Source organism: Silene latifolia, chromosome 1 (genome assembly GCF_048544455.1).
Source record: "Silene latifolia isolate original U9 population chromosome 1, ASM4854445v1, whole genome shotgun sequence".
Lineage (NCBI taxonomy): Eukaryota > Viridiplantae > Streptophyta > Magnoliopsida > Caryophyllales > Caryophyllaceae > Silene > Silene latifolia.
The window spans coordinates 198,336,343-198,346,539 of record NC_133526.1 but is presented as its reverse complement, the minus strand read 5'-3'; the positions used below and the strand labels follow the sequence as shown (position 1 = coordinate 198,346,539).

Here is a 10,197-nt window from a genome sequence, read left to right as displayed (position 1 = left end):
GTTAAGAATAATCCACCTTTACCCCCTCCTCTCAAAATAGTTTTACCTTTTAATAATCTAAAATTTAAAAATAATCTTAATCTATAGAGCATCTTCTCAAAATACGTCTTTACGTTAATGACCCACAATAGAACGTAATACTTTTATTTATTTTATATTTCGTAAAATGGATGTATTCACTTAAGGCCAAAACGGGTCAAATAATTACCCTAATAGCTTTGTTTTTAGGCTATTCCTCCTATTTGATATCCCGTCCAAAGCCAGAATTTGTGTTCCAAATTCATTAGATCAAAATCGTCCCACCTTTGACCTTCCCGTTCCTCATATTCTTGACCAAGTAAGAATCATTCCATTCCCAATCTCCATCTCTATCATTGTTTATTTATTTATTTATTTATTTATTTTCTAATTACAATTTGTAAAACCTAATTGCAGGAATAGAAGGAACAAAGTGCGGTAGAAATGCTTCATTTTCGAGCGAATAACAACTATATTCCAGGTAATTTTGATCAAAATTAGTAATTTAAGCTAATAATTTCCCTAATTATTATGAAATTAGAATCGTAAGTTAGCCTTGTGATTAATATAATATTTTTAAACAAAAAAATATGTGTGAATTGTGAGTTTCTAGCTTATTTTTACATGTGTTTTAGGTGAATGATCTACTATAGTACTCCCACTGTCCCAGTCTGTCATTTGTTGTCGTATTCCATTTTTTGTTGGTCCTTTCTATTTTAAGGATGGAATGAACTTGATGTGCAATTTTATCATTCACCCACAATTTGGTCCAATTGTCATTAACAATTTGGTCCAATTGTCATTTAGTAATTAACCCCCTCCTCTTTACTTGGTCTTTGTGCAAAAACCAAAAGACAACAATTGACCGGGACGGAGGGAGTATTTAATTAGTTAATTAATATATGTGATTGTTAGGGTAAGCTATTGTGCTATGATTAGAATTCGCTAGTAATTAATCCCCTCCTCTTTTTTTGGTCTTTGTTACGGTGAGTACGTTGCTGCAATGCTGCAAGACATAGGGTTAAAGGATGCAATAATAACTTCTTAGAGCTTGCCTTCTAACCTACCTTCAAGATTTATGATTAGAATTTGCTTTAATTTTATTTTATTTTATGAAGGGATGTATTTTGTGAACATTTTAGTTGATTTTATACGGAACAACATACTTTTTGAGCAAATATCCAATATTTTTTTGGGTTTTTCTCATGTGTACCCCTAAGTTTTTACATTTTCTCACATATACCCCTTCTTTTTCACAAATCCCACTTTTGTACACTATTCGCAATTGTGTATTCAATTTCGATTTTCTCTCGATACGCAAGTAGAAATATATTCATGTGGGATCTTGTTTGATTCGTCTTTACGAGTATATTAAAAATATCTAACTTTTATAATTTTTGCAAATACGTAGCTAACGATATTTAGCGCGTAAAACACGCGTTGAAAAACGTGAAAAAGGAAAGTGGTGGAGTGGAGTTGAATGGAGGAAGTATTTTTTTTTGGGTTTTTCTCATGTGTACCCCCGAGTTTTTACATTTTCTCACATATACCCCTTCTTTTTCACAAATCCCACTGATACCTTTATGTTAACAGAAAAATGGAGGAAGTAACTTGTTAACAGAAGAATGCTGGAATCGGACAAGTCATTCTAGTTATGATTTCAACCCCTAGACCTTTCTCTTATTGATTCAATCATCCTCTTGAAAATCAACTCTCGTAGCTAACTCCTTGTCCGACACTAATTAAATCGCGTAGCTAACTCATTAGTCCTCTCTTTGATTTGGCACAAAGACTAATGAGAGGTGGTCAAGTTGGATGACAAGTAGACCAAATTGAATGTTGAAGATCAAATTGTCCATCAAATACATTCTCAAAATAAAAAAGGTAAACAATTGACTGAGACCCACAAAAAATGGGAAGATTGTGTCCCAATACTTTGACTATCAACATGGTATTTATCTCCATTTTGAAAACAATGTTAGACTTTGACTATCAACATGGTATTTATCTCCATTTTGAAATGTGGCTAACAATAATTTATGGAAAGATTGTGTCCCAATACTTACAATAAATATTTATGGTATAAAATTGATTAGGAGACAAATATTGTTCATTAATAAATATAGTAAATATAGATAGTATGATCAATTAATTAAGAGGAAGATATTATATAGTAGTATGTTCACTTAGGCGGTAAAACATAGGCGGAAAAATTGGAGAGTTGTTAATATTTTAGTATATAAGGGATTTATTATTTATATACTTTTTAAATTTGCACCTCATTAATATTTAATATGTCACTCTACTATATTTTGATATGAAACAAAAAAAATTGAAATGAAAAACTAATTAAAGAGAATTAAGTTAAGTTGTGATTTTTTTTAATGAATTTGTTTTCTGTGATGAAGCTAATAGCAAGTATGTGTCAAGTTATTCTCTATCGTAATAATTATTACATTACTGAAAAATTTAGCAACTTATACTTTATATTTTAATACCAATTTTATTTTATTTTAATGAAAAATCATAATTATGAGTGTGGCGGAGATGCGCATGTTGAGGTGGATGTGCGGACATACAAGGAAAGATCGGTTAAGGAATGAGGTGATTAGGGAAAAGGTTAAAGTGGCGCCAATAGAGGACAAGATGATGGAAAACCGACTAAGATGGTTTGGCCATGTGAGAAGGAGACCTATGGACGCACCACCGATTAGGAGGCCGGAGACTTGGAGAAACGAAAAAGGTCCCTAGAGGCGAGGGAAGACCGAGACAGACATGGTTGAGAGTGATAGAGCACGATATGAGAGTTCTGGGGCTTGAGGAGAGTATGGTGACGGAGAGGGCACAATGGAGGGAAAAGATACATGTGGATTTTTAGTATTTGATGTTTTTTGACAGATTTAGTGTTTTTATTTATTTATTTAATTTAAAGAAATTAATTTATTTATCTTTCTCTCCTTTATTACACACTTTTTCAACAACCACTTTCTTATAGATTTTACCTGGTTCATTCCGGATCCTTAACTCTATTTCGGTTTTTAAAAATCGTTTTAATCTTTTCTCTCGATTTAAATTTTAAGTTTTTATAAAAGAAAGACGGAATTCGATTCTAAAACCCCTAAGCTCACCTTGACCTTCCATTACATTTTCGTTCTCCCTTTTGTTTTTTATCTTCCCTTTTTTATTCGCATTTTGAGGCGTGCGTTCACCCATGGACGGTTCGAAAGGATGATTCATGTCAGCCGACCCCAAATCATTTTGGGATTAAGGCTCTGATGTTGTTGTTGTTGTTGTTGAAAAATCATAATTATGAATTTAACTAAAGATTAAAGTTTAATTATAAGGATATATTAATTGAAAATATAATAATTTAACGAAAGAATGTTTTACTTATTTTCTTATTTAAGTAGATGCCTTTTGAAGGGAAAACTAAAAGAGTTTTTATTCTCTTAGTAGTAACTTGTTTAGCTCCCGTGCAATGTATGCACGGTATATATAGAGTTTTACTTTTTTTAGTGTATTATATTTATGAAATTTAAACTAACTAATCTTTTTTTTTAAACGTTTCTCATCGTTATATTTTTAGATTTGAAAAATTAAAGTCAAAATCGTATTAATCATGAAATGAGTATTTCAATGAAAGTTTTTTCTATTAGCGAGAGATTAATGGTGTTTTTTTTATAAAATTTTACTGATAATATATTTTTAGCCGCAAATTTTTATCATAGAAAATCAATGAATTTTTTTTCATATGATTCTGTAAACAAAAAAATAAAAATAAATCAATTTTATATTATAAAAAGATTGGAAATAATTTTGTGTAGAATATAAAATACTAAATGACATGAATATCACAAATAGGTTTATAAATCTGAAATATTATGTGTATTATAGCCCACAATACTTATAGAATATGCTAAAAATAACTAAACTTTATTTTAGGAAATATGTTTAGGCGGGAAAATTTGGAATTTCGCCTATTCATTTAGTAAATAGGGGATTATTGATCTTGTTTAAGTGACTCTAATGTTTGGTTGGAGCTTTTGGAGTGGATTCGAATGAATTCAATCCATTCTAGTGTTTGGTTGGAGGTTTTGGAATGGAGCTAGATACCATGGATTCTAACTCCATTCCAACCCCTTGGAATCTCATACCCATGTTTCCACTCAAGTTTCTAACTTCATTCCATATTATTACTATCTCTATATCCATTCCAGGGTCGAACACTCCTTAACAAGTATGGGGTTCTAACTCTATACCACTATGGTATCACAATCCATTTCATACCATTCCAATACTTCGAACCAAACGACCAAATATATAATAGGGTTTTTCTATCACGTGGCACATGTTAAAGAGCCAATTAAGGAAGGAATTACAACATTAAATATCTATAATTAAATGCCAAGATCATAGCAATTTGAAATTTTTTATTTTATACTAAAATAATAAAATTAGATACGACTTCCATGTTTGAAACCCATTTAACTATCTTCAGAGTAACGTTCATTCTGTTTTATAAATAGTCTGTACATCTTTAAAATTAGATAAGACTTCCATGTTTGAAACCCATTTAACTATCTTCACAGTAACGTGCATTCTGTTTTATAAATAGTCTGTACATCATTAATCCTGCTCATTCATATTCATTAGAATTAAAAAATGCTGAAGTCTATAATTTTTTCAGCTCTTTTTATTTCTGTTTTCTGTGTTTTTGCTTTGGTAGTGTCTGCTGAGGTTAATGATGATACTAAGGCAAGAACTTATTTTATAGTCTACCATTTATTCAATTTCGTTGTGATAAATTATAGGCACGGCGAATTTATTAATTAAGAGAAGTCAATTTTGTGTACCTTGTTCAACAAAAAATGTGAACGTGACCGACTACTAGCAGAAACTTTTTCCAAGTTTACCTTATGGCATTTCTCGTTACCTCACTATTTTTTTTATGCATGGTACAACACATATATTTAGTGTTTTTTTGACATATTTTTGACATGTTGATTTCTAGTATTTGATATTTTTTTGACATATTTAGTGTTTTTATTTAATTTAAAAAATTAAATTATTTGTTCTTCTCTCCTTTACTGCATTTTTACCGACCACTTTCTTATACATTTTACTTGGTTTACTTTTAAGGCATTCCGGATCCTTAACTCTATTTCGGTTTTCAAAATCGTTTTAATCTTTTCTCTTGATTTAAATTTTAAGTTTTTATAAATGAAATCTGAAATTCGATTTTAAAACCTGTAAGTTTACCTGGACTTTCCATTACATTTTCGCTCCCCCTTTTATTTTTCATTTTCCTTTTCTATTCGCTTTTTGAGGTGTACGTTCACCTATGGATGGTTCTAAAGGATGATTCATGTCAGCCGACCCCAAATCATTTTGGGAATAAGGCTCTGATGTTGTTGTTGTTGTTGTTGTTGTTGTTGTTGGTACAGCACATATATTAAGGCAGTTATTCACAGAATTCTCCGAAATTAATGGCTTATTTTATGGTGTAGGATTATATTGTATACCTGGGCTCGATTTCAAACCAATACTCCGTTTCATCTCAACACATTAGAATTCTGGAACAAGTTGTACATGGCAGGTAATTAAGTAGTATAGTTACACTTAATTAACAACAACATTACCCCAGTGCCTCAATGGCTCCCGCAAATTGCGGGGTAAGGGGGGGTTCGATGTACGCAGTCGTACCCTTGTGTTAGCAACACAAAGAGACTGTTTTCGAATGACCCAAGATGAAAATTGCGTTGAAAACTACAGCGAATGACTGGTACTTCACAATAGAAAGAAGCACAGTCACTTTAGCGAGCCATTTTGCTTTATTCCATCATAATCCGGAACCAAAGAGTAGTGAATCTTTGGCTCCATAGAAAAATGGAACCAGTTACACTTATTTAACAATATAATTAATTTGGTTAGTACTGATAAAAGTCATTCCACAGATCTGCAGAAGAGACTATCATTCGAAGTTACAAGAGGAGTTTTAATGGTTTTGTCGCGAAACTGACAGAAAAAGAGGCTGAAAATCTCAAAAATGCCAAGGAAGTCGTATCTGTCTTTCCTAGCAGAACGCTTCAGCTTCATACGACACGATCCTGGGATTTTATGGGATTTCCTGAACCAACTCCGGAGCGTCTAAATGCTGAAAGCGACATTATAATTGGTGTTATTGACTCCGGAATCTGGCCGGAGTCTCCTAGCTTTAATGATGATGGCTTAAGTCCTGTTCCTAAGAAATGGAAAGGTGGATGTCATGACGAAAAAAACTTTACTTGCAACAAGTAAATATTCTTTCTTTGTCTATATCTTCAAGATTGTACAATAATGCTGTCATTATTTCTTTACTAGAACGCTTATCGAGTTTATATTGACATCAAGGAAGTGTCAGGTCCATTTATCCTACTTCGGCACTTTACTTTGGTTGTTTTTGTTAAATTCACACACGGGCATAGGCCGCGTCCACAAGGTACTCTCACCTATTTCTCAATGTGGGATACTCACATGTGACACATACTACGGGTTGGAGTTATTCTGCATGAGTTGAAACCAATGACACGACATGTACGCAAATAACATGTACGAGCACCATTGAAAAAAGTAGTTGGGTCCATCACGGTCCCATGCACGACATTTTTAGCTGAGTTTGAGCATGTTCGAATCATATTAGTTCAAATGCCCTCATTAAGTACTACCCATTTTTGTAAATCTTGGAAACCTAACGAGTGTGACAACATGCTTCATTTTCATGCTACTTTGGGTAACTTAATTTCGTTTTTGTAGAAAAATAATTGGAGCAAGGGGATATACGGGATCTGTAAGGGATAAGGAAGGCCATGGGACTCACACAGCATCGACAGCAGCGGGGTGCAAAGTAGAAGGTGCAAGCTTTTATGGAATAGCCAATGGAACTGCAAGAGGAGGGGTGCCTTCTGCTAGGATAGCAGTGTACGGAGTTTGTGGTCAGCTTTTGATGATGCAATTGCTGATGGAGTCGACTTGATTACAGTTTCTCTTGGAGGTCCAACACATGGTTTTTTTTATGAAGATAGTATTGCAATTGGTGCATTCCACGCCATGGCAAAAGGAGTACTGACTGTACAGTCTGCTGGAAATAACGGAGATGAGAAATCAACTATAGAAAGTTTAGCTCCCTGGCTTTTCTCTGTTGCAGCTAGTACTACAGATCGGCGTATCATTGCCAATATTACCCTTGGCAATGGAAAGACCTTCACTGTATGTACTACGTACTCCCTACATATTTTAATGGGATTATCACTTAAGAGCGGAGCTCTTAAGGGACAAAGGGCGGCTGAACGACTGAACTAAAACTTCTTGCCATAAAAAAATTAATTTACTAAGAAAAAGTTTGTCTGTTGGAGAGTATTTGTATTATCCGTCATATTAGTGTACATTAGGCACTAACGAGTATAAATGAGTTACGGGTACATTATTAGTTTCAAACCTTCTTCCCCTTTAGTAAACCGTTTTTTACGCGTCTTAATAAAAAGGAGAAATTACGAAATCATAGTTCTTTAACTTTCCAAATTGGCACTCAGTCTTGTCACTGATTTTTGAGACAGGGAAATTCTGTTAACGCATTTGAATTGAAAGAAGACAAGTACCCTTTGTTATATGGGAAAGGCGTGACAAGTGAGTGCGATGAGGTTGATGCAAAGTAATCTTCTATCCATTTCAGTACCTTTTGTAAGGTTGTGTATTCGTATAGTATCTCTTAACCATAAATACTCCATACTTCCATGCGTGTTACAGGAGCTGTTTGGAAAGCTGTCTGGATAAAAGGCTAGTGAAAGGAAAGATACTCGTTTGTGATGATAACACCGCATTTGCAGCAGTTTTAAGGGCTGGTGCTCTAGGGTCGCTGTCAGTGACTCGTTTTGACAACGTCTCTTTTATTTTTCCTCTTCCAGCTGCAACACTAAACGTTTCTGACTTCAAAGCTCTCGAATCCTACCTTAACTCAACAAAGTATGATTTCGGACAATACTAATATGTTTACTATTTTTTGTTAGATACTCGGTACCTTTTACATGTATTTTTATTATGGTCATACAAAAATGACCTCTTACTTACCCATCGGCATGATCCTTTGGGACACTCGAGTAATTTATAGTTGTTACCCTTTTGACGTATTTGATGGTCTAAACTGCCATGATTGTTATTGTAGATCTCCTGAGGGCAATATCCTCAAAAGTGAAACCATTAATGACACATATGCTCCTTTTGTTGCTAAGTTTTCGTCGCGAGGTCCTAACTCAATCGCATCAGATATCCTCAAGGTTTGTTGTTTGAAATGAAACAAAGCTCCTGAATGGTTTATATTGCATTCTGTTATAACCTGGCTTGACATTATTGCTGTATAGCCGGATATTAGTGCACCAGGAGTCGACATTTTGGCAGCATACTCACCAGAAGCTTCTGTGTCAGACACAGAGGAGGATAAGAGATCAGTAAAATACAGTGTTATGTCAGGAACATCCATGGCTTGCCCTCATGTAGCTGGTGCAGCTGCGTATGTTAAATCAGTGCATCCTGATTGGTCCCCTGCCGCCATTAAGTCCGCCCTCATGACTACAGGTTACATCCCAACCTCATATTGTGTGTGATTCTCGAACATGAGTATGACCTTTGGAAACTTTTTTTTAGACTAAAAACAGGAAAAAAATTCTTTAAAAAAAAAAGATTTCATCACTTATACATTTGGACTCTTGAGAGACGGATTCCAAATGAGGCGCAAGGCTAGTATAGGGGGAGTGGGATTCGAACCTGTGACCTATTGTCACGGTACCTTAGTTTAAGTCTTAAACACTAGGCTGTGACCTCTTTGGTAGTGACATCTAATAATAAAAGGGTTAGGACCTGTGACCTATTGTCACGGAAAAAGTGATCTCTCACTAACTTAATAAGAGACCGTCTCTTAGTTTTTGTGTTTCAGCCTTTCAGGAATTATACTCGTTTAGCTGGTTTGCATTAGAAATAATCAAAAAGCTAATTAGCTGCATAAACATTTGGGTTAATTCATGGGAATAATCCATATTAAGCCTCCTCTTCTCATATTAATCCATACTAGGGTTTAACTGAGAAAAATCTCATCTTTGACGTCATTTATCTCACAATACACTAGGTGACCGCCTACTTGTTTGTCGGGTCACATTATATAAAAAAAAAGAGTTTTTTTGTCAAAAACTACCTTATATTTAGAGGTATTTGTAAAAATACTACCTTATATTTATTTTCTTGTTTTATACTACCTTTGTTTTCTCATTTTTTGGTCAATTACTACCTATGCCGAAAATATTGTAAGATTTGGTCGATTTAACGACATTAACCTAACTCATATGTCTTTGTTAACATCAAACAACAATGATCAATCGCATTCAATCCACAATTTGACTTCAGATAAGAAAAATGTATAAATTTCACATTTCAATAATAACTACACACATCTACTAAGTTAAGCGTAAATACATCATTACTTCACAAAATCAAACCTAAGTAAGATTAAAACATAAAAGAGTCATGTGAGATAGGTTAAAGTCCCGCAAAACATACCAAATATGTCTAGACTCTTAGTGTAGGTAGTTATTAACCAAAAAATGAGAAAACAAAGGTAGTCTGAAACAAGAAAAATAATACTCCCTCCTATTTCCTATGTTGTTCCCTTTTCTTTTTTCCTCAAGAATTAAGACAATCAATTTGGACCACACATTACACATGACCCCACATGTAGTTGATTTTTGACCACACAAACTTGTCCAAAAAAGGAAATAGGGAACAACATTGAAATCGATTGGAAAAGGAAATGGGAACATCACAGGAAATAGGAGGGAGTATAAGGTAGTATTTTTACAAATACCCCTAAATATAAGGTAGTTTTTGACAAAAAACCCAAAAAAAAGTAAAAACAATAATAACCTTTAACCCAACAATTAAAACAATAATAACCTTAACCTCTTCATTCTCATCACCAATCACCAACCACCAACCACCTTTAAAGCTCACCTCACAGGTCCACAATCTGCTTTAAACCACGGCGTCGCATACACCAAACAACCCTGACATTCTCCCACACTCAAATCCCCAACACACTGCCCTACTCCTCTCACACCTCCCGATTTACCAACTCGCTCAAACTCGCCAAATAACCCC

At 34.2% G+C, this 10,197-nt stretch overlaps 1 long non-coding RNA gene and 1 pseudogene across 1 annotated transcript; both read left to right on the top strand.

The window, feature by feature from the left end:
- Positions 1 to 249: 249 nt before the first annotated feature.
- LOC141617005 (uncharacterized) lies at positions 250 to 1,690 on the top strand. Its single transcript, XR_012531073.1, has 3 exons — positions 250 to 337; positions 436 to 499; positions 1,612 to 1,690. It is a non-coding gene; the product is annotated as an uncharacterized LOC141617005 (long non-coding RNA).
- Positions 1,691 to 1,795: 105 nt separating this feature from the next.
- Positions 1,796 to 10,197, top strand: part of LOC141616990 (subtilisin-like protease SBT4.3) — a 10,199-nt pseudogene continuing 1,797 nt past the window's right edge.